The sequence below is a fragment of the Gorilla gorilla genome, chromosome 1 (genome assembly GCF_029281585.2).
Source record: "Gorilla gorilla gorilla isolate KB3781 chromosome 1, NHGRI_mGorGor1-v2.1_pri, whole genome shotgun sequence".
Classification (NCBI taxonomy): domain Eukaryota; kingdom Metazoa; phylum Chordata; class Mammalia; order Primates; family Hominidae; genus Gorilla; species Gorilla gorilla.
The window spans coordinates 138248208-138274104 of record NC_073224.2 but is presented as its reverse complement, the minus strand read 5'-3'; the positions used below and the strand labels follow the sequence as shown (position 1 = coordinate 138274104).

At 36.1% G+C, this 25897-nt stretch overlaps 1 long non-coding RNA gene across 1 annotated transcript in view; it reads left to right on the top strand.

The window, feature by feature from the left end:
* Window positions 1-7250: 7250 nt before the first annotated feature.
* The window catches only part of LOC129529458 (uncharacterized), a 146856-nt gene continuing 128209 nt past the window's right edge, over window positions 7251-25897 (top strand). Inside the window, exon 1 of the long non-coding RNA XR_008674962.2 lies at window positions 7251-7367. This is a non-coding gene — a long non-coding RNA (uncharacterized lncRNA). The remainder of the gene's footprint in view (window positions 7368-25897) is intronic.

Here is a 25897-nt window from a genome sequence, read left to right as displayed (position 1 = left end):
CCAACTTGTCAGGCCAAACTCTTTACTCTGAATTTAGACAGCTGCCACAAAAATAATACACTTTCCTGAGAAAGACAATAAACACAACATAGCAGAAGCCAGTTGTCTCAGGATTAGCCAGCCAGAGATGAGGAAGACCTATCAGCATTTATGTTCAATTTATAAGGTCCTCTAGCGTAGTTCACTCTACTGAGTTTGGCTGGGCTCACTTTGGAAGTATTTTAAACATAACTTTAAGTCTGCACTTCAAGGTGGACTTCTGTTGCTCTGCGCTGTCTTGCCACCTTTATCACTTCATTTAGGCTCCTTCCGTCACCTCAGTGCTTCACCCTGAAGATCTGCTGACCTTGCTGTTTGCAGATCCTGGATTCTGCAGCTGCTATCTTTGACAACTGAACAGTGCGGCTCTGCCCTCAGCTGTCTTGACCTGCTGAGGATGAGATCTGCTGATTCACCTCACACACTGGTGTCACCCTCCACCTTATGCTCAGGTCAGGGGCAGGGCACATCCTCAGTATTATTGCTTGGATTCTGAAATACTACAGAGGTTAATAGTGTAACTTTTAATTTTTTTCATTCTGTAATCTTATGCCCTTTGTCTGCTCTCAGCCCACTGGCTAGATCCTTCTTTTTTCAAGTGATTTCCATCTCAGGGCTCTTTGTTCTGTATGCAAATTTTAAAGAACCATCCTCTTGTCACCACTACCTATACCCCCTACCCAGGTCCTCACACATTCTTATGCAAGTCTGAACCTTAATTGTGGATGCAGTTCAAATGTTTATCTTAGGATGGTCCTCAGCCTCCAGGAAAATCACATAGGATGCACATAGAAGCTTAGGGAAGGGGCACCACCCAACACACATTGGATATGTGTAGGACTTGTGTCTACTCTCAACTCCCTATTATATAGGCTATGTGCATTTAAGGTCCAGGAATAATAATAATAATAATAATAATAATAATAATAATAATAATAATAGTCAATTTTTCCTGAGTTCTTATCATGTGCCAGGTGTTGTACTGGTTTTGTATTTTCATGATTTTATTTAATCTTTGCAATAATCCCATGAAGTAGCTATTACATCCATCCATGCAGACTTTAGATAAGAACACTGGTGGCACAAAGAGTTTGGGTAATTTACCTGAGGCTCTGCAGTTAGAAAATGGCTGGATCGTGATTCAGTTTGAACTTGAATGGGATACTGAAAAACTATCACTTGTAAGCAGATCCTGGCGCTTGTACTTCTAATCATTGGCTACATGGGAGGACTAGCCTGGGAATGCTTTCTCTGGCTGTTTTTCCACATGGCTAATGGTATTTTTTACTAATGAACTATATTTTTTACTGTTATAAACACTGCCTAATCTTTCATTAACAAAAGACTGGAATACGCTACTCACCCCAGGTGATTCGTAGGATGGTAGTTTGACTTCAAATACAGAAAGACAATTCTTAACTGTCTTTATGATTAATAATGATAATAAGAAAAACAAGAAAATAGGCCACTGCTACTTGTGTTCAGTGTGCATTCAAATTTATGACATGTCTCTCCTTCTCAACCCTCATTCATTGTTACTTACATGTCATACTCTTAGTTATTTTTACTTAAAAATATATCAATTGTTTTTGACATGCTCACTTTTTGGATTTTTACTTTTTTGATAAATGTAGCTCTTGTTCTAAATATTGTGTTCTGCTTGGTTACTTGTGACTACTTGTTATTTATTACAAAATAAATGCATCTCAGACACACACATTTTCAGATGGCACTTGCATAATATTTAACATTTGGTTAATAGCTCTGAAAACAATAAGGTGCAAGTATTGCCAGTATGTATCACCAGGAAAAGCTTCTGAGGCTGACAACATTTCAAAATGAATGTATCGAAGCATTTGAAGACTTTTCTCCATTTGTATATAGTCAGGGCAAGACAATTGTTTCTCAAATGTTATTTATTTGTTGCTAGTGTTTTTGTGAGCAAATCTTTTTGTGGAGCTGACTTCAATGTGACCTTCTCTTTCCAAATGCATTCAACCTTTTGAAAAATGTCTGTTTTGGAATGAAACTTTTCAAAGAACATATCTCTCATGTCTTCTGAGTGTTGTTACTCTTGTCAGAATTTCCCTCTAGTAGGGATATTGTCATTTTTGCTATATCTGCTGGTTAAATTTTTGCATGGTGGAAAGACTTAGACTAGGCTAAGAGTTTCTCACAGACTAGGGCATTCCTCTATGACATATGATTCCAATTAAAAGGGGTATCGGCCAGGCACGGTGGCTCATGCCTGTAATCCCAGCACATTGGGAGGTCAAGGTGGGTGGATCACCTGAAGTTAGGAGTTCAAGACCAGCCTGGCCAACATGGTGAAACCCAGTCTCAACTAAAAATACCCAGCTAATAGCTGGGTGTGGTGGTGGGCGCCTGTAATCCCTGCTACTTTGGAAAGCTGAGCAGGAGAATCACTTGAACCTGGGAGGCGGAGGTTGCAGTGAGCCGAGATCACACCACTGCACTCCAGCCTGGGCAACAAGAGTGAAACTCTGTCTCAAAACAAATAAATAAATAAAAAATAAAAATAAAAATAAAAGGAGTATCATTTCACCCCCAACATGACAGTATTAAATTTACTACAATAATTGCAATGCCAATGATGTCATCCTCTCTTTCTCTTTATGTCTGGCTCAGGGGCTCTTAATCAATGATAATTTGAGAGACATATGCAGGAATATACCTTGAGCTTCTTTAAAGTTTCACTTGTCCTCTCATGAATTGTGTCATGATTAGTGAGCTCCATATGGTTGACTGGGTGACTTTCCGCTGACATTTATTATTGAGCATTTATTTATTAAAAGAAACTTGAGTAGTAACATGCAATATGATGTAAAGTATGAGCTAGAGAAACAGAAACAGCTTGAATTAAAGCTGTAGATGGGGCTGTGATTCAATCATAAGATAAGGAATAACATTATAAGGCTACCAGAGGTGCGAGGAATTTACTCAGCAAACACATATTTGGGACGTTCCCTGTGCCAGAAATGATGCTAGTAATAGGAGATGAAGCAAATATGACATAGTCCTCATCCTAGAAATACTTATTCTAGTCTTGGAATGTAAATAAATATATATAGTATATGACATGCAAAAATATCACTGAATTTGGACAATAGGCGTTAAATCAAAAAATTTTTGGTGAGTGAAGAAATACAATTTTGCACAGTGGAATGAGTGGGTCTGAAGGGCTGGTTCTTAGACAAGGAGTAAATTCTCTCCTCACTTTCTGAGATTTCCCTTGGAAAAATAGTTTAAACATGTTTTTAGCCACTATCTACGTACCAAGCCAAATATAGACCCTCGGCCCAGACTTCCTGCTGAGCTTCAGAACCATAAAGCCACTACCCACTGAACATTAGCACTTGACATTCCAGTATTTCTAGGATAAGGTCTATGTCATATTTAGTTTATCTCCTATTACTAGCATCATTTCTGGCATATTGCCCAAACTCATGTATCCTAACTTGATTTTCCTTTATCTGCAATTCCTATTTCAGTTAATCACTACTATTCACCCAGTTTCCAAAGCCACCCTAAATTGTTCCCTCTAATTCACATGTCACATTAAATCGGTCCATGTCCGTATTCTCTACCTTTTTAATTGTAAACTTCTCTCCTTGACTTTCCTATTGATGTGATTCATGTATTTGTCACTTATCTCCCAGATTATTATGATATACTTATAAATCCTCTCCCGTATCTTAATCATTTACAACTTTTCTCTTCCCTAGTGTCCTAGGTTTTCTTTTTTCTTTTTTGTTTTTTGTTTTTTTTTAATAGAGTCTCCCTCTGTTGCCCAGGCTGGGGTGCAGTGGTGAAATCTTGGCTCACTGCAACCTTGGCCTCCTGGCTTCAAGTGATTCTCCTGCCTCAGCCTTCTGAGTAGCCTGGGACTACAGGCATTTGCCACCACACCCAGCTAATTTTTTTTTTTTATTATACTTTAAGTTTTAGGGTACATGTGCACAATGTGCAGGTTAGTTACATATGTATACATGTGCCATGCTGGTGTGCTGCACCCATCAACTGGTCATTTAGCATTAGGTATATCTCCTAAATCTATCCCTCCCCCCTCCCCCCACCCCACAACAGTCCCCAGAGTGTGATGCTCCCCTTCCTGTGTCCGTGTGTTCTCACTGTTCAATTCCCACCCATGAGTGAGAATATGCGGTGTTTGGTTTTTTGTTCTTGCGATAGTTTACTGAGAGTGATGATTTCCAATTTCATCCATGTCCCTACAAAGGACATGAACTCATCCTTTTTATGGCTGCATAGTATTCCATGGCATATATGTGCCACATTTTCTTAATCCAGTCTATCATTGTTGGACATTTGGGTTGGTTCCAAGTCTTTGCTATTGTGAATAGTGCCGCAATAAACATACATGTGCATGTGTCTTTATAGCAGCATGATTTATAGTCCTTTGGGTATATACCCAGTAATGGGATGGCTGGGTCAAATGGTATTTCTAGTTCTAGATCCCTGAGGAATTGCCACACTGACTTCCACAATGGTTGAACTAGTTTGCAGTCCCACCAACAGTGTAAAACTGTTCCTATTTCTCCACATCCTCTCCAGCACCTGTTGTTTCCTGACTTTTTAATGATTGCCATTCTAACTGGTGTGAGATGGTATCTCATTGTGGTTTTGACTTGCATTTCTCTGATAGCCAGTGATGGTGAGCATTTTTTCATACCCAGCTAATTTTTGTATTATTAGTAGAGATGGGGGTTTTGCCATGTTGGCCAGGCTGGTCTCAACCTGTCCTCAATTGATCTCCCTGCCTTAGCCTCCCAAAGTGCTGGGATTACAGGCATGAGCCACTGTGCCTGGCCCCAGTTTGTTTCTATTGTTGTTGACAGGATTGTCTTTCTAAAAGTTTTCAGTGGCTGTCTCTAGAGTTGAGCAAATCCAAACTTCTTGTCTAAGACATAAAATATATCATGTTACTTTATATATATATGCTGTTTGCCTATGCTGTTCCCTCTACTTGCAATTTCCTTTCCTTATCTGAAGCTTATTATCTGTCACAATGCAGTTCATATGTCCACGAGTAAATGAAGCCTCCTCTGCCTCCCTCTTCCCATCATATGGCAAACTTCTTGTGGGCAGTCTTAGGAAAATTATTAAACATAATACATTCCCCAAATGTTTATTAAATAAATGAATATTAATAGTGTTAAATGATATCATTATTTTCATTTTTTGAGTGTTTACTTTTATGAAGACACTGGCTAAGCATTTTAAATATGTTTTCTCCAACAATCACAGCACTTCTGAAAGTAGTTATGATTTTTCTTACGTTATAAATAAGAAAATAGAGACTCAAAGAAGTTAAGTGAATTTTTATATCTCACATAGCCAGATTATGACGGAAGAGAGATTTGAGATCTAATCTGTCTGATTCTGAGTTTGTGAAAACATGACCTGAATTTTAACAACCTTTTATTAAAGATCGGTGAAAATAAGGTTAGCTCATAAGGATAATAGCAGGTTAATTTTCCAGCTGGAATACATAACTGTGAACATAAATATATAAAATGTGGATATTATATATAGTAAAATATATAATATAAAGTATATATAATTATATTTAATATAAAACATATATTGTCAATAAAATAGCATATACTATCAGGTATGCTATCTATAATTTTATTATATGTAATATAAATTAACATGTAAACATAATATGCTATATTCATATGCTAATGTAACACAAAACTATAAAATTCTATGTAATCATATATAATCTAAATTTTTATCTATCCAATGTATAAGGTAATTAAACAGAAAAACTTCAAATAAAGTGGAGCAGCTCCTTATTTCATCTTTCACCATTCTAAGTGCCATTTTTAAGATAGTATCATCAAATTTTTTTATTACAATTTCTTGGGTAATTACTCTAAAAAAAATGAAATGCTTATAATACTGTTTCCTAACTTATGAACTTGATTTCCTATTATAAAAGATGAATATTAAGCTGATTTATAATACCTCATATCACCTCTCCATATCTTCCAATTTTGACAGCTCTAGTATTTCTCCTAATTTTGTATTGGTTAATTGTGTGCCTTTTTTGTTCTTAAACCCCCATTTCTCTCTACCAGTTTTCTATGCATCTTTTGATTTCCCTTAATGTAAAAATGGTATTAATGTCCTTCCCTTCCTTACATGTCTCCTTCCCATTCAAATAATCAGCTCTGGCTATGTTTTCCTTTCTTGTTATTTAGGGCGATAACTTTTACTTTCCATTCAGTTAGAATTGTTCATCATCTGTGTGTTTGTGTGTGTGTATACATGTGCGTGTGTGTGCTTGCCTTGGAAATTACAACATGCACTTTTTACTTTCCCTGGACATTGCAAGGACATTACAACATTTCAATTCATTTATACTGACTTGTATGCTATGATTTTCTTACACATACACACATGCAAATATGGGTAAGTCTACATAAACCATGACTGTACAAAACAACAAATGGTAATATGTAAAATGTGTGTTTATACAGTATGTTTTTGAAAAGCATTATTGTTGTTTATACAATCACTTCTCATATAGAGTTTCCCATATATTTATCACTTTCATTGCTCTTCTTTTTTATTTATTTATTTATTTTTTGAGATGGAGCCTCACACTGTCACCCTGGCTGGTGTGCAATAGTGCAATCTTGGCTCACTGAAACCTCCACCTCCTGGGTTCCAGTGATTCTCCTGCCTCAGCCTCCCAAGAAGCTGGGATTACAGGTGCCCTCCAACATGCCAGGCTAATTTTTTGTATTTTATTAGAGACAGGGTTTCACTATGTTGGCCAGATAGGCCTTGAATTCCTGATCTTGTAATCCACCCACCATGGCCTCTCAAAGTGCTGGGATTACAGGCATGAGCTACCACACCTGGCCTTGCTCTTCATTACTTACCACATCTCTTCTTTATACTTTCTTCTCTCTTTATTTGTATCCATTAAATTCTTAAATTCTATTGTAATATCTTCTATGGTTTAAATGTTTTTTTCCACCCTCCAAAATTCATGCTAAAACTTAATCCCCATAGCAACAGCATTGGGAGGTGTGGCCTTTGGGAAGAGATTGAGTCATGAGGGCTCTGTCCTCATGAATAGGACTAGGTGAGCTAATAAAGGGGCTTGCAGGATGAAGTTTACTTCTTTTTCCCTTTCACCGTCACCCATGAGAAGACACAGTGTTCCATCCAGAGGATGTAGCATCAAGGCATCATCTTAAAAGCAGAGAACAAACTCTTACTTGACACCAGATGCCAGTGCATTGATCTTGGACTTCCCAGCCTCTAGAACTGTGAGAACATATATTTCTGTTGTTTATAAATTACCCAGTCTGTGGTATTTTGTTATAACAGCACAAATGGCCTAAGACAATATCCTAATATTTTGACTCTTTCAAACAGCTCTCTATATCATGTTTCATAGTTTCGAGCTCCTTAACAAGATTTTCAAATCAACTTTCAGTTAGTTATCTGTTATTTGTGCTGGTTCTTTCTTGAAGTTTTTGTCCACACATGTCTCTAGTTATTTTAGCTTGTATGCTGAAAATTGTATTTTGAAAAGCTAATTGCTGAAATAATTCAAGATTGAGCATTATGTTGCTTTCCTCCAAAGATTTTCATTTTTTTGTCAGGTGCATAAGGGCACTAGCAATTAGTGCTTAATTAAGTTCAGGCCTGAAAGTTTCTATGTAACCCAAATGACTTCAAGCCCAGGAAGGCTTTCCCCGGGACAATATCTGACAAAGAGACCTTTCTCCATTTGGACAGAATCTGACAGAGATTACAGGTTTCCACATCTCTATAGTCCAGGCAAGTTCAATGAGGGTAATTAGAGAGTTGAAAAATATTTCTCCTTGAGGGAGGTTAAAGAAAAAAATGATTCAAAAAACTTATTAAAAACAGTAAGTTCAGACTATGTTTAGGACTGCCACAATAGTATAGGGACTTTTGCAACGGGGTTTTGCAGTAGGGGAGAGAGATTGGGACCAACTCTTGAGTGCAACAAGGAAAAGCTGTTATTTATAGCCAAGGAGAAGGGTAGGGTTGGAGAGGTTAATGGATGGAAAATTACTGTGAGAGTGTCAAGGGTAATGCGGGATTAGGGCTCAACTGACCTAACCAGGATTCTTTCTGAAGGCAGATCAGGGTCATCATATTCTAAAAGACGAGTAGAGGATGAGAAACTCTGTCAGATATGTAGGGTGAATAGGTATCAAGGGTAAGGAACTCTGGCTAATCAAACTTGACAGGATTCTTGCTAACACCGGGTTCTTGGAGAACATACCTGAGGATGGAGCCTCATTGGGCTCAAAGGAGTCTGACTAAAATTGGGTCAAAGAGACAATCTTTTTCAGGGAGAATGAAAAACATTGGAGTTATTAATGGAGTGATTTTTCCTCAAGATGAAAAATCTAGGTGTTGATTATGGAAAATATGTGAGGAATTACTATTCTATTCTTCATATACACTCAACAAGGAATAAGAGAAAATAAGCTTGAAGCATCCCAAGCAGGGAGGAAATAGTAGATTTAATGAATGAATAATTAAACCAACTAGTGGCATACAAGGGAAATATTCCAATGTTTCTTCCTTCATATACCATTCTCAATGGATCTTTTTGGTCCATTCTCATTATACTGTTTTCACTGTCAGTTACTGAGGCACAGACCCTAGTAGTATACTAGACATTTCTTACATTGTCCAGTGCCCCTCTTGAAGGATTGTGGTATCTAGCTATCAATTTGGAGCTGATTGCATTTGGACACAAAATGAGAATAATAACTTTTACATTTGTATAGTGCTTTCTGTTATGTCAAAGAGCTTTCTTTTCCATTGCCTCAAGCAATATGGTGTAGTTTAAAAGCTGTGTGTTGTTGGCAGAGCGGTTTGATTAATTTCCACTGTACAATTGGTAAAACTGAATCCCAGAAAGGTTTTCACTTAAGTTTCAACTGGTGATAAAGTGTATGATAAAAGCAGGGGTTTCTAGTCTTACTTTCATCACACTTTAACATGGATGAAACATACCATGCAAAGGAATTCCAGAATTTAAATACTAAGCTTTTTAGTGAATGCAAATCCATAGTTAAGCTCTCCAAACTGCCTACCTAGTTTGCTTTAATCTTCTTCATGTTTGACATGAATGTGGTAGATACCCTTCTTTACCCAGCTATTAAAGTATTCTCTTTATCTGTCTTCTCTCCAATTAGTAATAGTATAGCTTGATATTGTTATATTTCCTGAAGATTTAGTCTTGTAACATATTTTCATTTTTTATCCCTCTTTCCTTGGATTTCCATTCACTTCTCTTTGCCCAGTTGCAGGTAATCAGGACTTATTCCCCCAAACACACTTCTTTTCTATTTTCCTTCCAGAATGCTGGTAGCTGTGTAATTAGGCAAGTTCTTCTCTGCTATTTTAAGAAAAAGAGTTCATAGAAAAGTAGGTCTCCTTTTGAATATTCACTGTATGGGATTCCTAATGTTAAAAATTAATATTTTCCAAAATATTAATTATTAAGCACATAAACAATGTGGAGATATTTAACATGGAGTCTGGTACATGGTAAATACTTAGTAAATGACAACTATTTTTATTACCAACAATAATAATAAATATTAGGCTTCCAACAACAAAGTCTGGATATGTGTTTCCTGGTCTACCAGGTTTGTATAGCATTATGAAAAAATGAAGCAATATGGTGCTGACTCAGAGTGCTCCTCTGGCTCTGGTTTGGTTGTGTACTCAGGGTCAGAGAACCCCTCTCTTAGAACATTGTTTGTGACTATGTATGCATCAGGACTAATAATGTCTTCAGTGTCTAAAAGTTAATTTAGCCACAGCTGTGTCAATATAAGAAGCATTACTTTCTGGTGGGATTAATTTCTGAAATGACATTTTAAGCTAAGGATTTCACCATCTCTATCCCTGAATTATTTTGAGAATGCCTGGAAAATGCCGTGTGGAAAGAGTTTTCTAGATGTGGCTTTTTCAAATGTGAAATTATGTTTGAAGACAGTTTTTAAATAGATTGTGAAGGAGGTTCCGAAGGAGTGAAGTTGAAACTCACTGAGTTTGGGCATTAGAATTTTTTAAAGCCATAACCAAGATTTAATTTGTTCTGGGGGTAAATTAGCTTTAATTTGGTTGGCTAGGTTGGGAGAATAACCCTCTCCCAAGTAAGAACCCTTGTGTTTTAGCTCTTAAACATTTGATAAATGGTTCCATAACGTGAATTAATTGATGCCAATTGTGACAAAAGTGTGGAAGTTACTGAACCCTATTCAGAGACTACTAAAGCTGCCATTTTAACGTAATGTTTCTACATCAGCCCCAGGCCATCTGTAAGTCAGACAAGAAGAAGGCTATACTTTGACACTGTTGATTGTAGAAGGAATTAAGTGATGCATTAATTTATACATGATAGAAATTTGAAAAAAGTCATCCCATTACTCATGAGAAAAACTTGTAAATAAAAATGAAGGACCCAGATATTAGCCAATGGGAGACAAGTTGGCCCTGTATTATTGACCAGTCCTATAAATATTTCCAACTCTTGAGTCTATGACAGACTGAAAGTGAAGAGTAATGCATTTTTGCTGACAGAGATACAAGAACTCCACTTAAGTCAAGGAAGGCTCTGAATGAGATCGTGATACAAATGGTTGACGACATCAGATGAGTTAATTGTTCTGACTGGCTCTGAAGGAGAAGTAGGTGAATTTTTTCTTCTTGATGAAATCTCAGAGCTATTTACCACAAATGGCACAGGACTCAGATTTATGTTATAACAATAAAACCTAGCATGAAATTTGGTATTCTTCCTTAGAAAAATGAGCCACATGTATTTTCTGATTGTCTATGTTTTCCTCATACTTGGTGCTCTACCTCAGAAAAATGAGCCATATGTAATATTTTCCATGATTGCCCAAGATTTCCTCAGATGGCCACATTAGGCAGAAGCTGTCATGGGAGATCTGACAAAAATCACAAATGAAGGTAATGTAGTTGCAGGAGATACTTTAGAACATCCTTAACGTTGTTAGTCTCACAAGATCTGAATCATCTTTTGTTTAGATGAATCAGTTTTACTAAGTTTCTACAACAAAGCTCAATGTATTTGAAGTGTAATTACCAATATTGAGGATTATAGCCACCTAACTTGGCAGACTATTACTCTTTCTTTGGCTGACTCCTTTAATCAAGGGCATTTTCGGGGCCAAATTTGACAGCTGCAGTGCTGGAGACAGATTGCCAAAAAGGTTCTGGGATAAGTTACATTTTCTCTAGCTTTTGTGTCAAAGCAATCGACAATCTATTAGAAAGTTTCATTGTCTACATCAAAGCCAGGAAGGTGTAATGCACCATCTTTCTGGCAGGAGTAACAATAGGATAAAGTGATTTTGATAAAATCTCATCATAGTCACATCTATGGGATTGTGATAGTGAATATTGAGTGTCAACTTGATTGGACTGAAGGATGCAAAGTATTGTTCCTGGGCATGTCTGTGAGGGTGCTGCCAAAGGAGATTAATGTTTGAGTCAGTGGACTGGGAGAGGCAGACCCACTCTCAATCTGGGTGGGCACTATCTAATCAGCTGCAAGTGCAGCTAGCATAAAGCAGGCAGTAGAAGATGGAAGAGCAGACTTGCTGAGTCTTTTGGCCTTCATCTTCCTCCCGTGCTGGATGCTTCCTGTCCTGAAATACCAGACTCCAGGTTTTTCAGCTTTTGGACTCTTGGACTTCCACCAATGGTTTGCCAGGGACTCTCAGGTCTTCTGCCGCATACTAAAGGCTGCCCTGTCAGCTTTCCTGCTTTTGAGGTTTTGGAACTCAGACTGGCTTCCCTGCTCCTCAGCTTGCAGATGGCCTATTGTGGGGCTTCACTTTGTGATCGTGCGAGTCAATACTCCTTAATAAACTCCTCTACATATATGCACATCTATGCTATTAGTTCTGCCCCTTTAGAGAACCCTGACTAATACAGGGATCAAAAGGGGAGAAAAACAGCCTGTTTTTATAGGAAATAAAGGTTAGTAGTACATGGTCTTATTCCTCTGGATACTGGAAGTCCCTGAGCAACTCTGCTACGTGATAGAGTTGGGTTCCAAAGACTATAGGCTCCAAAAACAAACAAACAAACAAACAAACCCAAAGACTACAGGCTCTAAAATGTCCTTTGTCAGAAATATCAGAACCTTTTGAGGAAAAGAAGCTGAAGCAGCAGCAGCAGCAGCAGCCATGCAATAACAGTAACAACAACAACATGTTCTGGGTTATTCTGACTCGGTACTGCTACTGTACCAAGTTATTTTGATTTGTAACCAAATTTAAGAATTGCCAGTGAGACTATAACCATACTGATTTCTCCTCAACTCCTTTTTTACTTCTTTTTCTCTCTATCCTTCACCTCTTTTTCTTTCTCCCCTGAAGGTACCAAATGCAACTCCACACAATTACTTCTTTGTTTTTTATACTCCTTGGGATATATGTGATATAATTGTTATTTAGTTTAGTGCTCCAGTTGTTCATAAGGACCTCAAAGACTAATGTACATGTTTAGATATAGCTACACAAAAGCAAAGTGTCCAAAGTTTAAGTCAATTCTCCATCTGAACTGCTAATTGGAATACTTCTCTGGAAAGGGAGATTCACGTTCTCCTTTGGCTGGCAGTTGGCCAGAGGTGAAGATGTGAGCTTTGGACAAAGTCAACATTCTTGGCTCCTATTGCCTAGGTTTTCACTGGACCATAGTCATAATCTCATATGTCAATGGTGTGTGGTCCTATCTCATCTTTGAGTGTGTTTTTTATATTTTAAAAATATTTTGAGCAGGTGCATGTTGAAAGGACTTTGTGGTTAAAGATTGGAAGTTAAGTTGGTGTTGCTTATAATTAATTGAGCATGTAGTACCAGAAGGTAGATAACAACTGGGCTACAGCAGAGGTTAACTTGCACTTTTTTTTTTTTTTTTTACAGTTTACAATAGATATAGACATTAAAGCTAAAGGATTATCAGAATTTAACTTCTGATCAGATAGTTGACGACAGTTCCCTATGATAACTATGCTAATTTATAATTTCTTAAATACATAGTCTTTAGCATTGGCTTACATATGCCTTCTATTTGTGAATGTACTGAAAGCACATCATCTCATAAAACTTTAAAAATAATTGTTTTGACTCTGGAGATTTAGTAAATATAATTCAAACCAAAGGATTTTTAAAAAACTTTTTTTCCCTCCTTTCTGGGGATGTTTTCTTGAGTTTGAAGAAGGTTAATTGCTAATTCTTTATCATCCAAAGTGGCAGCTTCCTTATTATAATGCTATATCATACACTGGAATGCCCGTTATCTGACATGAATGACTAATTATTAAAATACTTAATTTTTTTTCTCCAGCTGTTTGGTTTCTGAGTAAACAAATTGCTAAGTTTGATTGGCTTCCATTTGCACTTCATTGCTTCTTGACAGCAAATACTCCAAAAAATGAGTTGCCTCTGGGTGTTTATAATCTCTAAGGGCAGAAGAAACAAATGTGTGCGTGATTTTGCTAATTTAAAAACTAAAAACCACCCTCATTAAACATCTAACACACTTTAAAACTATTGCACAATATGATTTCTTAAACTTTGTAAAGACAGTGTCTGTTCCTAGAATCCCCAAATTCATTAATTTGATATTGTAAGATGTGATTTTATTAAATGAAAGCAAAGGCGTTATCTTCAAGGAATTGATGTATTGATGGCATACGAATATAGTTGTATGTAGACAATTCAGAATTGCTTTCATTCTGATTAGCCAGAGTTACATGATTAAAAAGTTAACTGGAGTACTGATTTACTTTCTAACAGATTTAGTTCAGCCTGGTGTGGTTGCATTTCAGAATCTGTGAAAAATGGAATCACAATGCTATGACAGCAGCATTTCTGCCTGTGGTATCTGTGAAGCAGGTATTGTAACACACATCAGAATTGTAATTTGGTCACAGATTTGGTGGTTTCTTCAGCTCCCATGACCAGATTTATCTGTAGAGTTTGGACTTTTTTTGTTTCTGTCATGCCTCAGGGAAAGGATGACACACAATGTGGAGTTCAATATATACCTGTCCCTTAGAATCTGTGGAGAATTAGTTCTAGGACCCCTGCAGATACAAAAATCCCCTGTGATGCTCAAGTCCTTTATATAAAATGGTATACTTGCATATAAGCCGTGCACATCCTTCTGTATACTTTAAATCATCTCTAGATTATTTATAATACTAGGTAAATAGTTGTTACACTGTGTTTTTATTTGCGTTATTTTTAAATATTGTATTATTATTTTTTATTTTTATATTTTTCCAAATATTTTCCATCTGTGGCTGATTGAATACACAGATGCAGAACTGGAATATGAAAGGTAGACTGCAGTTTTATGTAAGAACAAGATTGTGAAAAGAAAAAGAAATTGGAAATATACCTTAGACAGAAATGTACTTATTTCATTCTGTAGATGACAAAGTGGTCAGAAGGCTACTCTTCGAAGTTGTATAAACATCTTCAAAGATTGTTGAAACTTTGAAGATTCAAAGATTGGGTTAGAGACCCAGGGCTACCAGTTTTTAGCTCAATGATGTTGAGCAAGTTACTAGCGTGTAATAATAGTATCTACCTCCTTAGGTCACTGTGAAGATAATGTCAAATATTGCATATAAAGTGATTAACCCAGAACCTGACAGAGACTAAGGTTACAGGAATTATTTATTATTATCATCATCATAATTATTGTTGTTGCTAATAGATGCCATACATTACATGTGAAAAGTCCACTACATGAATGCACATGAGGTTTTTCTTATTCTTTGTTAGGTCTTTAAGTATTTATGAAATGAGTGTCAGGGCTACAAACCACAGTGTCTCCATGAATTAAAGGTTAAGATAGCAGTACCAGAGTGGATTCAGGATAGGCTTTAAACTTTGGGAAGGCAAAGATTCACCTTGATAATAACAATGAAAATTCTTTTAAATTTATATAAATATGTTTTATTTCACCTTTTTTACAGCCATATGAGTTAAGGGTTATCTTGTCAATTTTTAAGTAAACTGAAGTTTAAAGATGCTAAATTACCTGCCTAAGATCATGCAATAGGCAAAGCTAAAATTTGAATTTGGATTTGGTTGACTTCAGTGAAAAGTTCCTTTTTTGTTCCTTCCTTTTTTCTTCTCTCCTATCTTCCTTCCTTCTCTTTTTTCTTTTCTTTTTTCATTTTTTTATTGATACATAATAATTATATGTATTTATGAGGCACATGTGATATTTTGATCCATATATATAACATGTAATGATCAAATTAGGGTAATTGAGATATCCATCATCTTAAGTATTTATCATTTCCTAGTGTTGGGAATACTCAAAATCTTCTCTTGTGGCTATTTTGAAGTATACTATGCATTCTTGTTAACTACAGTCATCATACTGGGTTATAAAACACAAGAACTTATCCCTTTCATCTGACTATTTCTATACCCATTAGCCAGTCTTTCTTCATCCCTCTCTTCTCCTTCCCCTTCCAAAACTTTGGCAACTACCATTCTACTCACTACCTCCATGATATCAGCTTTTTTAGTTCACATGCATGAGGAAAAACATGCAATAATCTCTTTCTGTGCCTGGTTTATTTCACTTCACATAATGTTGCCCAGACTCATTTGTGTTACTGCAAGTGACAAAATTTCATTCTTTTCTTATGACTGAATAGTATTGCATCATGTATATATACCACATTTTCTTTATCCATTCATTTGTTGGTGGACGCAAGTTGATTCCATATTTTGACTATTGTGAATAGTGTGCTGCAATGAACATGGGAATGCAGGTAATCTTTTGACATACTGATTTTCTTTCCTGTGTATGTATAGCTGGCACTGGGATTATTGGATCTTATGGTATTTCTATTATTAGTTTTTTGGGAAATCTTCATACTGTTTTCCATAATGATTATATGAATTCCCACCAACAGTGTGTGAGAGTTCCCTTTTCTCCCCATCCTTACTAACATTTTTTATTTTTTGTCTGTTTGATAATAGCTATTTTAACCTGGGTAAGATAATCTCATTATGGTTTTTATTTCATTTCCCTAATATTTAGTAATGTTGAGTATTTTTTCATATACTTGTTGCCTATTTGTAGGTCTTCTTTTGAGAAATGTCTATTCAGATCATTTGCCCATTTTTGATTGGATTATTTGTCTTTTATGTTGTTTAGTAGTTTGAATTCCTTATATATTCTGCTTATTGAACCTTTGTCAGATGAACAGTTCAGTTTGTAAACATTTTCTCTCATTCTGTAGCTTGTCTCTTCGCTGTGTTGATTGTTTTGTTTGCTGTACAGAGCTTTTTAGCTGGAAATAATTGAATTTGTCTATTTTTGGTTTGGCTGTCTATGCTTTTGAGGTCTTAATAAAAAAAATCTGCCCAGACCAACATCCTGAAGCACTTACTCAATGTTTTCTTCTAGTAGTTTCATAGTTTCAGGTCTTACATTTAAGCCTTTCATCAATTTTGATGTGATTTCTATATGTGGTGAGATACATGGATCTAGTTTTATTCATCTACATATGAATATAGTTTTCCCAGACCATTTATTGAAGAGACTGTCCTTTCCTCAGTGTGTGTTCTTGGTCCTTTGTCTAAAGTGAGTTGGATGTATTAATAAATAAATAAATTTATTTATGAGTTCTTTATTCTTTTCCACTGATCTCTGTGTCTGATTTTATGTATGCCATTACTGTGTTTATTTGGTTACTATAGCTTTGCAGTATATTTTGAAGTCAGGCAGTGTTATGCCTTCAGTTTTATTCTTTTTGCTCAGAATTGCTTTGACTATTTGGGGTCTTTTGTGCTTTCCTACAAATCTTAGAATTGTTTTTTCCTATTTCTGTGAAAAATATCATTGGTATTTTGATAGGGATTACACTGATTCTCTAGACCACCTTAAATAATATGGACCTTTTAACAATATTAATTCTTCCAATCCATGGATATAGAAGGGATTTCCATTTATTAGTGTCCTTTAATTTCTTTCATTATATTTCGTAGTTTTTATTGTAGAGATCTTTTACCTCCTGATTAAATTTATTACTATGTATTTTTTTGTGGCTATTGTTAATGGGATTGCTTTCTTGATATTTTCTGATTATTCACTAACACATATAAATGCTACTTATTTTATGTGGATTTTATATCTGGCAACTTTACTGGATTTGTCTATGTATTCTAACAATTTTTTGGCTAAGTCTTGAGGATTTTTTTAAATATAAGATTATGTTTTCTGCAAAAAAAAGACAAATTGATGTCTTTCTTTCCAATTTGGATGCCCTCTATTTTTATTCTCTTGCCTAATTTCTCTGGGTAGGACTTCCAGTACTATATTGAGGGAAAGTGGTGAAAATAGAGATTCTTATTGTGTTCCAGGCCTCGGAGTAAAGGCTTTCAATTTTTCCCCATTTAGTATGAAGTTAGCTGCGGGTTTGTCATATATGACCTTTATTGTTTCAATCTATGTTTCTTTTATATCCAATTTTTTGAGAGTTTTCCTCATGAAGAGATGTTGAATTTTATAAAATGATTATTCAGCATGGATTGAAATTATTATATTTTTGTTCTTTATTCTGTTAATGTGATATATCATGTTTTTTGATTGATTTGTGTATGTTGAACCATGCTTGCATTCCTGGCTGAATCCTATTTGATTATGGGGAATGATCTTTTTGATGTGCTATTGAATTCAGTTTGCTAGTACTGAGAATTTTTGCTTTTATGTTTGTTCATCAGGGATATTGGCCTGTAGTTTTCTTTCTCTCTTTTTTTTTTTTTTTATTATGTTCTTACTTGGTTTTGCTATTAGGGTAATGATGGCTTCAAAGCACAAATGTGAAGGTATTTTCTCCTCTCAAAGTTTTTGGAGTTTGAGTAGAATTGGTATTAGCTCTTTAAAAGTTTAGTGGAATTCACTAATAAACCCAGCAGGTCCTGGGCTTTTGTTTGGTGAGATAATTTTTATTACAGCTTTGATCTTATTATTTGCTATTAGTATGGTCAGATTTTCTATTTATTCATAGTTCAATCATGGTAGGTTGTATGTGTCCAGAAGTTTATTTATTTATTCTAGGTTTTCCAATTTATTGGCATATTTATTGTTTCTTTGATTTTTTTTTTTTTTTGTCTGGATGGTATGCCCATTGCTAAAAGTGGGGTGTTGAAGTTCCCTACTGTTATTGTATTGCAGTCTGTCTCTCCCTTTAGATCTATTAATGTTTGATTCACATATTTGGATGCTCCAGTGTTGGGTGTATATATACTTACAATTGTTATATTTTTATTATGAATTAACTTTTTTGTCATTATATAATAGTAATCTCTACTGATCATTTTTTATGTCTGTGCTATCAGTTGTAATGTCTCTTTTTCATCTCTGATTTTATTAATTTGGGTCTTCTCTCTTTTTTTCTTGGTGTATGTAAAGTTTTGTTGATTTTGTTTATCTTTACAAAAAACTAACTTTTTAAAATTTATCTTTTGTATTGTTTTGTAGTCTCAATTTCATTTATTTCTTCTGTGATCTTTATTATTTATTTTCTCCTACTAATTTTGAGTTTGGTTTGTTCTTGATTTTCTAGTTCCTTAAGGTGAATCATTATCTTGCTTATTTGAACTGTTTCTGCTTTTTTAATGTAGATGTTTATTGCTATAAACTCCTCTAGTACTACTTTTGCTGTATCTTGTAGGTTCTGGTATGTTGTGTTTCAATTTTTCATTTATTTCAAAAACTTTCAAAGTTTCCTTCTTAATTTCTTCTGTGACTCATTGGTAATTCAGGAACATGTTGTTTAATTTCTATGTATTTGTAAGATTCCTAAAGTTTTTCTTGTTATTGAATTCTGGTTTTACTCAATTGTGGTCAGAAAAGATACTTGATATGATTTAAACTTTTTTGAATTTATTGAAACTTGTTTTGTGGCCTAACATATGGTTATTCTGCAGAATGATCCATGTGCTAATGAGAAGAATATATATTCTATAAATGTTAGGTCCTTTTGGTTTAGAGAATAGTTGTAACTTAAATGTTTCTTTGTTGATTTTTTTTTTGTCTGGATGATACCATCCATGGTGTTGAAGTTCCCTGCTATTATTGTATTGCAGTATATCTCTCCCTTTAGATCTATTAATATTTGATTTATATATTTGGATGCTCCAGTATTGGGTGCATATATATTTATAATTTTTATATTTTTATTATGAATTGACTTTTGTCATTATATAATGACCTTTTCTGCCTTTTTTCATAGTTTTTGAGGTAAAGTATATTTTGTCTGATGTATGTATAGCTTTTCCTTCTCTTCTTTGGTTTTAATTTACATGAAATATCATTTTCTATCCCCTTACATTCAGTTTATGTGTTTCTGTACAGATGAACTGAGCTTTTTGTGGGCAACATATTATCAAGTCCTGTTTTTTTAAATCTATTAATCCACTCTGTGTCATTTAATTGAAGAATTTAGTCAATTTTCATTTAATTTTATTATTGATAGGTAAGTACTTACTACTGCCATTATGTTACTTGTTTTCTGGCTCTTTTGTTACTCCCGTCTTCAATTCTTCTTTTCCTACTTTCTTCCTTTGTGGTTAAGTGATTTTCTCTGGTAATATATTTTAATTCACTACTTTTTATTTTTAATGTATCTCTTAGAGGTTTTTGCTTTGTGGTTACCATGTGGATTACAGAAAAACATCTTTTAGTTATGAAAAGTAAAATAATGATGATGCGTTTGATCTAAAAAAATAAAAACAAATAATAAACTATAATACTACATATTTTACCTCAATTTCCACAACACTTTGACTTTTTGTTGACTCAATTTATGCATTTTTAACATGGCTTATCTCTTATATTGTGGTAGTTATTATTTCTGATAGATTTGTCTTTTTATCTTAATACTAAATATATGAGTAGTTTACACATCACAATTACAGTATTAAACTATTTTAATGTGTCTATGTACTTACTTTTACCACTGAGTTTTATACCTTCAGATTTTTTCTTGTTGAACATTAGCATCCTTTTCCTTCTAATTGAAAAACTTTAACATTTCTTGTAAGACAGGTCTGATGTTGATTAATTCAGCTTAGTTTTTTCTGAAAGTCTTTATCTCTCCTTCATATGGGAACGATAGTTTTGCTGAATACAGTATTCTTGGTGGACAGTTTTACTCTTTTCACACTTTGAATATGTCATCCCACTTCCTCCTGGCCTGTAAAGTTTCTGCTGAGAAGTCTATTGCCACATGAATCAGAGCTCCCGAATACATTATTTGCATCTTTTTCCTTTAGAATCCTCTCTTTGTTCTTAACCTTTCTGAGTTCAATCATTATATGTCCTGAGGTATACTTATTTGGGTTGAATCTCTTTGGTGACCTTTGATTTTCCTATATCTAGATACTTATATCTTTCTGTAGGATTGGAAAGTTTTATTTTATTATTTCTTTGAATAAACTTCTGACTCCTTACAATTTTTCAGTTCCCTTTCAAAGGCCAGTCACTCTTAGATTTGCTCTTTTGAGATTATCCTCCAGCTCTTGTAAGTATTTTTCATTCTTTGTTCCTCTGACTGTGTATTTTCAAATCTCCTGTCTTTGTGCTCACTTATTCTTCTGCTTGATTAATTCTAATATTAAGATCCTTCAATAGATTTTCCAGTTTAACCTGTATTTCTTACCTCCAGCATATCTGTTTCATTTTTAAAAATTATTTCAACCTCTTTATTAAATGTATTTGATAAATTTCTTAATTGCTTTTCTGTGTTACCTTGGAGTTCACTGAATTTCCTCAAACTTGTTATTTTGAATTATGGATTCAAGAGCTCACACATTGTCATCTCATTGGGATCAGTCACTGCCTTCTTGTTTTTTACATTAAGGGAGGTCATTTGCTCTTATTTCTTATAAACCTCTGTTTATATCATTGCACTGAAGGATTAATCATTTACCTCCATCTTTACTGTTTGGCTTGATTTATTTTTTCTAGCGCATGTCTCTGCATAGGTATTGTGTTGATTGAGTTCCCCTGGCCCGAGATTGCTGCCTCTTTTATGGCACTAGATGGCTCCCTAAGCCTAGGTTTGCCATGGCTCTTGCAAAAGTTAGTCTGCCCTTCCTGAATATTGGGGGATCCCAAAGATTGCCCCTAGCTTTTCGGGAAGGCTGGCTAGATATTTGTGGCCAGAGGACCCATGGAGCATGTACCCTACAGTATTATGCTGCTAAACAGCCTCCCTGATTTTGCCAAGTCAGAGAATAGCCACCTCTTTTTTGGCCAAGTCAAACAATAGCCACCAAATTTTATGAGCTGAATGTTACTAGCCCCACCCTACTCTTTTTCTCTAGCTGCCTTCAGGAATTTTTGCCCTACAGGCCATTTACAATGCTTCCCATGGGTTGTGGCAGGAATGGTTATCATGCAAAACACAAAAACAAACACAAAAACAAAAACCCCAAGATGATGAAGAACTTGGCTGTCTGCCTTGATTTTACTTTTCCCAGTGTAGAAACTGGATTGTAGGGTGACTTTTCTGTGTGGTACCTAGCAGCTTCAGGAAGGGGCATTGCAGTTAGAGTGGTCCATTTCTTTTATCATCTGCTGGCAGATTTTCGCTTCTTTGTGATCCCAGTGATTGTCACAGACTTAATTTTGAGTTCTGAGATATTTCTGGTGATCACCTTGGCACTAGGTGGTTGGTTTTGTTTTTGGAGGGGGAGAACAACCAAGAAAGCCAGATTGCTTTTACTCTTTTATTTTGGTGATCTCTCTCTTTCTCTCCTATGCATCACTGTCACTTTTGATATAGAGTTTTTGAAACTGTCTTCTGACATTGTAATTTTTCTGATTAATAGCATAATTGTTTATGTTTGATAAGTTAAAATATAGAAAAGCACGAAATGATAAAAAGATAATCTGCAATCTTAACATCATGAGTTAGTCACCCATTTTAGCGTTTATCTGCCAATCTCATAATTAACTAGTTGCTCCTTTTTGATGCATTATACTTTCAGCACATAGAGAAACTAGTTTTTGGCCCCTCTGAGCTTTTCCAGACCCCCTTTATGAAACCCTTTGGTCCTCGGCCTTGGTTTTTGGTACTGGTACAAGAAGAGGCATTTTTCCTTTGTTTTCAGTTTGCAGAACATCATGCTGGCAAGTGTCAAAGATAAAGTGGTAAGGACAAACGTTTTTCATCAATAACCTTTGGTAAAGAAGAAAAAATACTGTTTTTCCTCTACCCCTCTTAGGTTCATTGGCTGGAGCCTTGATAATTAGACTGACAAAAGACAGATAAATAAACAGATTTATCAACAAATGTATGTGCATACCCATGGGAGTACTCAAACATGAGTAATTGAAAGAGGTGGTGCTACGGTTTGAACACTTCTGTTCCCTCTAAAATTAATGTTGAAACTTAATCCCCAAGGAAACTATATTAACAGCGTGGGCCTTTAAAAGGTAATTAGATCATGAAGGCTCCACCTTTATGAATGAGTATAACCTTATAAAGGAGATAAAGATAACTAGCTTTACCATTTTTGCTCTTTGGCCCTTCTCCACATGGGGACATAACATTCACCCCTTCAGAGAATATAGCATTCAAGGTGTTATCAAAAAACATCTTAGACTTCCCAACCTCCGGAACTGTGAGAAAATAAATTTCTCTAGCCAGTCTGTGATATTTCATTATAGCAATATTAATAGACTAAGACAGGAGTTAGAACTTGGGCTTGTGTAGGATCCCAACAAAAGAACAATACACATTTAGGGAATTGAGAAAACAAAAATAAAAGGACATAGAGTTTCTAGAGTGGCAAATCATGGGAAGGTAAATACATGGGGGAAACTAATGAAAGATAGGGTTAGTTAGTAAAGTTTGTTGTGGAGTGTCCTCTGTTGACTTCCAGCTGACAAGGGTCTAAAATAGTCTTTGGTGATTTACTTCTGTTCTTCCTGTTACAGAAAAAAGAGGGGACATCTTTATCTTTACAAATTTATATTTTGTCTTTAGGCAAATAGGAAGAAGGCAGAAAATTTTTCTTGTATCTGCTTTTTCTCAGTTGCCTTCAGTTCAAAATAATCCTCATGCTAAAGTAGCATATTTTGAAGTGGGATAGTCTTCTATCCTTCACGTTGCAATGGGGAAGAAGTTCCAGTATTAACTCAGCTTTGATTTGTACAGAGGTACTGGACATTTTTAAGGGAGAATGAGGGAGTGAGGAAGAGGAAAAAGTGGAGGCTTGAGCAGAAATTGTGTATTTAAATTGGTGCTTATCAGGAGGAGATGTGAACTTCTTATATTTATGACAGAAGGTAGTGGTACATGTTGGAGCAAGATGCCCATCAGGCTGGGAGAGAGAGTCAGAGTTATTTCCCTGAAGTTTGCATTTCAAAGAGACAGATCTCAGGTTCTTGAGAAGAAAGTTCTAGATGGTGGGAAACATCAGTCTCAAAAGAGGAAAGAAAGTATTATATTTACAACTTCAAGCTTTCAAAAGTAACTGCCCTAAGAGAGTATTCAGAGACCTGTCTATTACCAGGTTTTGGCTGCAACAAACAATAAATTCTCCTGGAAGCACTGAGCTTTCTGAGGCAGACACTGTAAGGGGGGTTTGGGGGTCAGGTCACCCCAGAAACTGTGGTGGTGTTTGTTCAAGCCTCTTAGTGTTGGGGCAGGAAAATAATGGAATCATTTGTGCTGAGAGGCTGCAGTTTTATAGCCGAATATTGAGGTCTGGCCTAGGAGGGGTTTCAGAGGATCTTGACTAGGTTTGAACAAGGAGAGAATCTTTGTCACAAGTAAGGGAATGGTTTGGCTTATAAGTACCTGTCTTTACAGAATATACGTCAATTGACCAAAGGGATGCCAATGAAAAGTTAAAAATTCTGTTAGTTAAACAAAAAAAAAAAAAAAAAAAAAAAACACATGTGTAGAACTGGGGAAAAGGAGAAAGAACCAGACCAGAAAATATTTCACTAAAGTCTAGATCCAATTAGCTATACTTAATTTGTCTATAGTTGGTATCTGATTTAGATGATTAATTACATCATAAATATGAAAAGAGGGAATGCAGCCATGGTTGTATTGAGAATATATAATGGGAAGGGATGGGAAAGGTGAATGGTGCTGAAATGGGAAAATTTCCCTTATCCCCCTTGCAGGGTGTATGATGAGGGTGTGGCTCACTTATTTGATGCCCCACAGCTCAAACTTCTAGGGGGAGCATGGAGATGGTCAGGTTGTGGGGCTCTGACCTCATAGCAGTGTCTAGGGGTGAATGTTTACAGCTCCTAAAGCCCCAGTGGGTGTGTGTTACAGTGTGCTCTTTTAGTTTTGCCGTCTGTAGGTGACTTGTATTAATCAGCTCAATTAGACCCTTATCACAAGGACAAAGGGCTTTCTGTATCCCAGAGTTCTTGCCTTGGTGTGCTGGAAAAAATCAGATCACACATGGGCTTGGAGAATGAATGCAAGAATTTATTGAATGGTGGAAGTAGCTCTCAGCAGATGGATAGGGAGCCAGAAGGGAGATGGAGTGGGGAGGTGGTTTTCCCCCGGAGTTCAGTCACTCAATGGCTGCACTCTCCTCTGACCACCCTGGGCAAATTCCCCTCAGCATCCACATTGTTCCACTGGTTGATGGCCTGCTGGTGTCTGCTGTTGCCTGTTGGTGTGCTCTTCTGCTCCTCTGCTCCTCTAGACATCTAACTGCCTGTGTGCTCTTCTGCTGGTGTGTTCCTCTCGATGTCCAGCCACTTGTGTGCATGGCCACTAGAGTCTCAGGGTTTTTATAGGCACAGGATAGGGGGCATGGCAGGTTAGGGTGGTCTTGGAAAATGCAACATTTGGGCACAAAAACAGGAGTGCCTGTCCTCACCTAGGTCTGTGGGTACAAGCTCGAGGGTGGAGCCCTCGCCAGGGACCCTGCCCTTCTTCTCCCAGCATTTTTCTGCCCTTCTCCCATACCAGTGCCACTCTTCTGCAAACTTTGATGAGAGATAATTGTGGAGAATCTGTTGAATTTGGATCTTTATGGTCACCTATCTAAAGTAAGTCTGACCCTTGAAGCTAATTTCATCTCATGGGATTTGATCATTCAACAGAGAGCAAGGATCTCAGGTACGCACATGCATGTATGTGTGTATAGGCAAATGTATTCATAATGCCATTCAGTGTGTAAGTATCTATAGATAAATTATTATTTACATTTGTGTATATTTTTTGGCTCATTAAGGACCTTTTGGGGTTAGGGGACAAACCAGGCGCTCTCTCTGCTTATGTATATATTAAAAAAATTTTTTGTCATTTTTTTTTAAGTATCAAATATGTTGTTTCCTTTCTTTCTTTACAAACAGTGTAAAATTCTTCTTCTTCTTCTTCTTCTTTTTTTTTTGACAGAGTTTTGCTCTTGTTGCCCAGGCTGGAGTGCCATGGTGTGATCTTGGCTCACTGCAACTTCCGCCTTCCGGGTTCAAGTGATTCTCCTGCCTCAGCCTCCCGAGTAGCTGGGCTTACAGGAATGCACCACCATGCCTGGCTAATTTTGTATTTTTAGTAGAGACAGGGTTTCTCCACACTGGTCAGCTGGTAGAACTCCTGGCCTCGGGTGATCCACCAGCCTTAGCCTCCCAAAGTGGTGGGATTACAGGCGTGAGCCACGGCGCCTGGCCAAATTATTCTTATTTTTTTTTCAATTTACACATTTCCTTAAAAAATGATCTTAAAGAACTTGTATATGCA